The sequence below is a fragment of the Coptis chinensis genome, chromosome 1, assembly GCF_015680905.1.
Source record: "Coptis chinensis isolate HL-2020 chromosome 1, ASM1568090v1, whole genome shotgun sequence".
NCBI classification, from domain to species: domain Eukaryota; kingdom Viridiplantae; phylum Streptophyta; class Magnoliopsida; order Ranunculales; family Ranunculaceae; genus Coptis; species Coptis chinensis.
In genome coordinates, this window is record NC_141456.1 from 41165487 (window position 1) to 41171944 (window position 6458).

Consider the following 6458-nt stretch of genomic DNA (forward strand, 5'->3'; position numbering starts at 1 on the left):
TACCCGCAACATTTTCAACTACTATGGATGTCACTTAAATTGATCTCCACGTCCCCGCAGCATTTTTATCCATATTGGTCAGTTAGTGGCGGCACTTGGTTTGGCACATAAAATCCCGTTTTAGCTCATGGGGGAGCTTCTAATTGAAGATGTCTACTAATTTCAGCAGATGTTTAGCATTACAGGTTTTTTCCTAGAATTATCCGTACAAATGGAGCTTGGAGTGAGATGGATGGGCAAGGGAAGGGGGCTCAAATGAGGTTCATAAGTCCATAGACACCACTTCCTATGAGTTATTCTTCTTCGGCAGCGTCAACTTAAGAAACCTCTCCAGGTGTTAGACCTAAAAGCACTCTGACTTAGACGGCCTACCGGTCTGGTCGATCTTCTTAGTTGGACTCCGCCCTTGCTTATGATGAATATGATGTTGGATTTGACTTTTATAAAGCCTCACCAGTAGCTTATCGTTCTAAATAAGATCAAGGGACTTACGTGAAGATGAGAAGAAAGGGTTATGAAAAAGTACATGTCAGTCAATAGCTTTATCGGATTAATTTCAGGACTGTCCAAACTCCCAAGTTTTATTTGTATGTGTTACAGCCTTCACACTGCCATTCAAGTTCAATCCCACAAGGTTCATACTGAACTTAAAATAGCAAGCTATGGGTGAAATTGATACAAAATCAATTGAATCGGTTCAGGATGCACTTTCTTTGTTTGGGCCGGAAAATGATCAAAGACAGCATAGGTCAAAAATCCACTATTGAGGTACAATTTACAAAGTTTAATGTGAATTCATGATTAACACTTGGTTGGACCTGTATAATTAGACCATTAATGTGCTATTACTATGGCTGGTTCCACCTTGATGTTGGTCTACCCAATATATTCAGATGTTGTTTAATGATTAATGATTTTAGCCAATTGATTTTCCTCATTTTTCAGGGTTAGATGAGGTCTTAGAATCAGGAGCTCCTGCTAACATACTTAGCCAACGGAGTAACTATATATGAATATGTTATTTTAATTGAATAACTTTATATGAAAATGTTAAAAGCTGCAATCTTACTCGATTCTCGAGAAATGGGCAGGAGTGAGCTGGTTAAGAGAATCGGCCAGCAGTTAGCTGAAGCTTCAGTTAGTGATTTGCTTATTCCAGCCCAAAACGGTTAGCCAATGTCGTATGATGTTGATGTAGTCAAAAGTATAGTGGAAGAATTTGTATTGCAGAAACAAAACCTAAAGATTGATCCTCCGATGAATGAAGAGATGCAGGTTATTAGAAGCTCAGGATTTATGCCGACTACTTCCAATCTTACAGTTGCCAACTTAGTTGACGGATATCTTGCTGAAATTGCAAGGGACCCAAATCTACCTCTGTCAATGTTTTTTGACCATCTGAGATGGTCTTGAGCTTTTCAAGGCCAGCTCATGATGGACTTTATCGTGCTATTCAACGCAAATTTTTTATTTCTCATACTGAAAACTGCCTTCATATTAATTGGTGGTAAAGTGAAAGACTGTTAAATATTTCTCACCTTCCTCTATCTTTCTTGAAACTACATCTGCAAGAAGTGGAGGTAAGAGACTGTTTCTAATCGTATTTGAACTCTGAAGAATGGGGAGCACATCACCAAACACAACAGGAAAACCTATAAGATGCAAAGGTTAGACTTCTCTCCAACTCTTCACTCAAATTCAAGCCAGTACGGGTTCTTTCATAATTGAGTAATAATATTAAGTTTATAAAAGTGCAGCTGCAATAGGTAGAAAGGCAGGGGATCCTCTGGTTATAGAAGAGATTGAAGTAGCTCCACCTAAAACTTATGAAGTTCGGATCAAAATACTTTGTACATCTCTTATACATAGTATCAAAATCTTTTAGAGCATAGTATCAAAAAATGAACAGGAAAAATAGTCATATTAGTCCTTTACTTTTGGCTTTTACCTCTCATATACAACTGTAGCTTCTGACTTTTGATTAATCATTCAATCTTATTAATGTCCTCAATTCAAGTTATTTTGAACCTATATGGTTTCGAGTTTCATTTAAATTCGTCCTTTAACATATTTTTATGGGACAAAATTTTAGAATATCTACTTCTGTAGCTGATTCAATTTGACGCCATAAGGCGTGCACAATATACTGTTTGATGGCCTTGGTGTTCCTGTTTGATGATCTAAATATGCTAATCAAGAGTTATATTACATATTTATCTTTAATGACTTTCCCATACTAACTCCTAACCCTCTAATTGTATCAATATACTATTTTTTTAGCTTGCATGACTGAAACAGGGTAGGGTTATAGCTATAAACTCTTATGCGATGTTTTTTTTCTTTACTAGAAGCATGCCTTTCAGATATTATGGATGGAAAGGACTGAAAGTAGGAGATTCATCTTCTGTATATGCAGATAGAGCAAAGAAATATGGGAATCCCACTTTCCCATTTGTGTTCGATTGCTTTCGAGAATGAAACTAAGTGCCAAGATATTATGCTTCTATGTCTATTATCTATTCATGGATGGAGACACTTTACATACACGTAATCGTTTCCTTGCAACAATCAATTCATGTAGCAGAGAAAGATAACACAAAAAGTCAAAGGACAGTTATCAAACTCACAGAAGGAATTTCTTCTGCGTAAACAGGTATGCCGTTTTGCATACTTATTAGCTATTTCCATTTTCTTCAATTAGCAGGCATTTCATACGCATGGTTAATATGAGATTTGTAGTATCCTGGAGAGGGGGAAAAAGTATTTGTAGAATCATGTTGCTCTATGGTTAATATTGTAGGGTTTAGGGTTTGAGGTTCATGCTTGTAGACTTTGATTCTCGGGAAGCATGTCATGTATAGATACATCTGATCAACTGGCATCTGTCACGTCCTTTATTTGTGTCATTGTTGTTTTCAGATTCTCGATTCGAAGCATGTCACGATCAATAGATGTGCTAATAGTTTTTGTATTTTGTCTCTGTTGCTTGCATAGGTCGAGCCATGTAGGCCTCTAGGAATGACACTGGACATCAATAAATCATCACATAAAAAACTGTCTAAGTGGTTGCAATCTAAATCTTCTGCAGGACTGGTGTGTTTCCTATTTCTTCCTTTCAACTTCTTTTGTTGCACATAAACCTAGATCTAGATCTAAAACTGTGTAACTAATTGAGTAAAACTATGGCTTAAGGCTAAACTAAGGCATAAGGCAATTGTGAGAATTCTCTACAACTCCTTTTATAGTGAATAAGGAGAGGAAGTTACATGTGGGTCGAAATCCATATAAGGTGGTAATATTTACATGACAGGTGAACCTATGTACTTTATGTAGTTAGAGGGTCAATGGTTAATAAGGATTGGTGGAATGGTGGCAAGCTTATTAGCCTAAATTCTGTATTATTTCATTTTTTGTGTTTGCTCTAATTTGTTTCAAAAAAATTCCTCCCTCCCCCCCCCCCCCGATGTTCCTCTCCAATTTAGTTTTCACGAGCCACATGGAGGCGTGCTTGATTTAAGGCTTAATACGCCATTTACATAATAATGAGAGACCATGCGGCGATGTTCCTTCTGGTCATGAAGTTTGGCAACATTCCAAGCTGGTCGTTATCTTTTAATTAAGTAATTGCTTCTTATATATCTTAGAAAATGTAGGATACCTCTTATATGACTTGGGAATTACTGTGCATCTTTCGACATGAAAAATTGGACATTTCCCATAAACACCCATTTTAGTTTAAAAATGGTGTGTTTAGCAAGGATATATCTTCATTCGAAGTGTCCGTACAACAGAGCTTTTACCTTGATTATGTGTGTGCAGATTTCAGCAAAGGAAGGTAAATATAAGAAGGAGGTCATATTGTTAGCTGTCAAACGACTCACCCGGACTACACATCCTTCAAACCGAGAAGCGCAAAAAGAGATTGTCAATAATAGCAATGACCAGACGGCCGATGAAGGTCACAAAGATAAAATGCATCTTGAGTTAAGATTGAAACTTTGAATACTAGGTTTGTAAAAGTGGAATTTCTTCCTGTTTTTAGAAAGTGTAACCATGCCATGCCAATTGACGATCATATTATGAGCTAGATTTTCTTTTTGTGGTGAACATATGAATTAAGCTTGGAGAATGATGTTTCTCTAACAAAACCCACCATCTTCCCTTCCAGAAATGTGTGTTGATTTGTTACTTCCCTTTCTATATGGTAATTGTATCAGGCCAATGGACTAAGGCCTGTTATTGATCTACAGAAACAATGAGCCTGAAAATTTAAAAAACCTATTGCAAAAAAAAGGGGGGGCTGAATGAACATTCCCAACTTAAAAAGGTCTTAAACTAACAGCCCCGGCTTAACAATCTTTGGCTTTCAATGTTTCGAGTTCTATGTATTTTAGCATTGACAGGATGTCCATATTAATTCTTGCTGACTTGTGTTTGTACTCTGCACATGATAAGTTAAAATCTTAAAACTATACCGAGTTAACAACATGATTATAATCATCTCCTGATTCTGATATCAATGGGGTTACTTTTGCAGGCACAAACTTAACCACAAAAAGAATAAGGTTGATGACTACCCTGTAAGGAAACTGTTTCGACCCCCACCTACGTGGCAAACGTCCATTAGTAGGAGTCTCTACTTTATTCGGTTAATCGACAGGGCTAAAGCCCAATTCGCAATATCATGGATCAATATCTGAGGCCCATTAACTCATGTGTCTAAGGTTGAACCTTAGCCACATGGCTTGCCACTAATGTACATTGATTTATGTCCAAATTCATTTCTTATCAAAAAGATAATTATCAGTTGACAGTTATATTCTATCACAATTACTCAAGCAACAAGATTACTTGAGCTACAAGGACTCTCTACTCTACCTATATAAATATCACATTATTTTTCATAAGGAACTACGTGGAAACTTGATCCCTAGAGAATAGATCTTGGGTACGTAGGCAGCCATTATTTGGTTCAGTTTCATCTCTCCCAACATCAAATTCCTCTGTTTCTTAGTGCGTTCTTTACCATTGCTCTCGTTGTGTTGAAGCAGTTTATTGCCGAAACAAAACCAATGTCATATTCAACCCAATTGCTCTCATCTCATCTTTCCAACACACTAATTAATGAGGAACTTAGGTGTACTTCGTTCATCCTGGCCTTCGGTCACGGCTACTTCTTGCAACACTTGGCCAGTTTTTCTTGAGTGGAGGGTGAGTTCTTACTTTTTCCATACTGCACCAAATTAGAGAGTTGGACTTGGATTTTAATATTTTATACAATACTTGTATGAAATTTGTTATCTTTTTTTGTGCAGTGTGTATTGGAAGATAAAGTATATTAGCCGCCTACAATACCTGTGGGAAGATATCAAGAAAGGAGAAGTAGAGATTCCTGAATTTGTGCAAAACTCGTGATGATGTTCTTGAGCATAGGCCCTTGACAGATTATGGGATAGAACCAAATCCTCTCCATCTGTATGAGCTTCCATCAATGGGTTCCTCATATGGGAGGTATGATGAGAGATGGCCAACTCGATCGTTTACAACCTAAATGCGTATGGTTTGAAACTCTACTAGCAACTTGTACAACGTAAAGATGACTTAATTTGAGTATGCCAACTAGAGTATGTCAATCTAAAGATGACTGATGTGGTCATATCTGTGTTGTGGACTATGATTATTACACAATCTGCTGTTTATGTACCTGTTATTTCTCTGTCAACTAAATCTTGATCATCTTTCATGTGTATGCACTTCTTTTGAATGCGGTGTAGCCCATAACTGTTCTATCTTTATTCTGAAACAACGTTATATTTTGAAGTATCTTAATTTCAGTGCAGTCTATACGGTGTAATTTCGTAGTATATTGAATTTGTTTAGTTCGGATATCGCCTAAAGGCAATTGAAGAATTGACTCTTTAGTTCAGAGATCACCTAAAGGTGTATGGGCGTAATGAATCTATTTCTGACCCGAATGAAAGAGAACACTGCTGCATTTGGGCTTTGCAAAATACTCAGGTCAGAATTTTCAGAAAGTGCACTGATTGGGAAAAAGGAAGAAGGAAGAATTTCCTTCTAAAGAACCATGTTTCGAAAATGATAAAAATTATTTTTCTTTTTAAGCAAACCATATTATTAACAACATAGGCAGTCCCAAGTTTCACTAGAGGCACAATAGAACCGTTTCATGTGTGCATCATAGAATGCGCCACAAGAAACACAAATGTCTCGAAGTGGAAAGTATAATTTGCAAAATACCTACTACAAAGCTCAGTACTTCACAAATTACTGGACCAAATAATGGGAAATCAGTTCTTCAATCATGTGTTCTATCTGCATTTTATTTGCTATGACTACTTTGTTTTTGTAGATGATACGTGAAGGATATCAACATACCGATGATCAAGTCCGACCAAAACCAACTGCCAGTCTCGCCTCTAATACTCAATCTAATGCTT

The 6458-nt window shown here is 36.9% G+C and overlaps 1 pseudogene; it reads left to right on the forward strand.

Moving 5' to 3' along the window:
- Nucleotides 1–3018: 3018 nt before the first annotated feature.
- LOC147524040 (uncharacterized) lies at nt 3019–5749 on the forward strand (annotated as a pseudogene).
- Nucleotides 5750–6458: the final 709 nt, after the last annotated feature.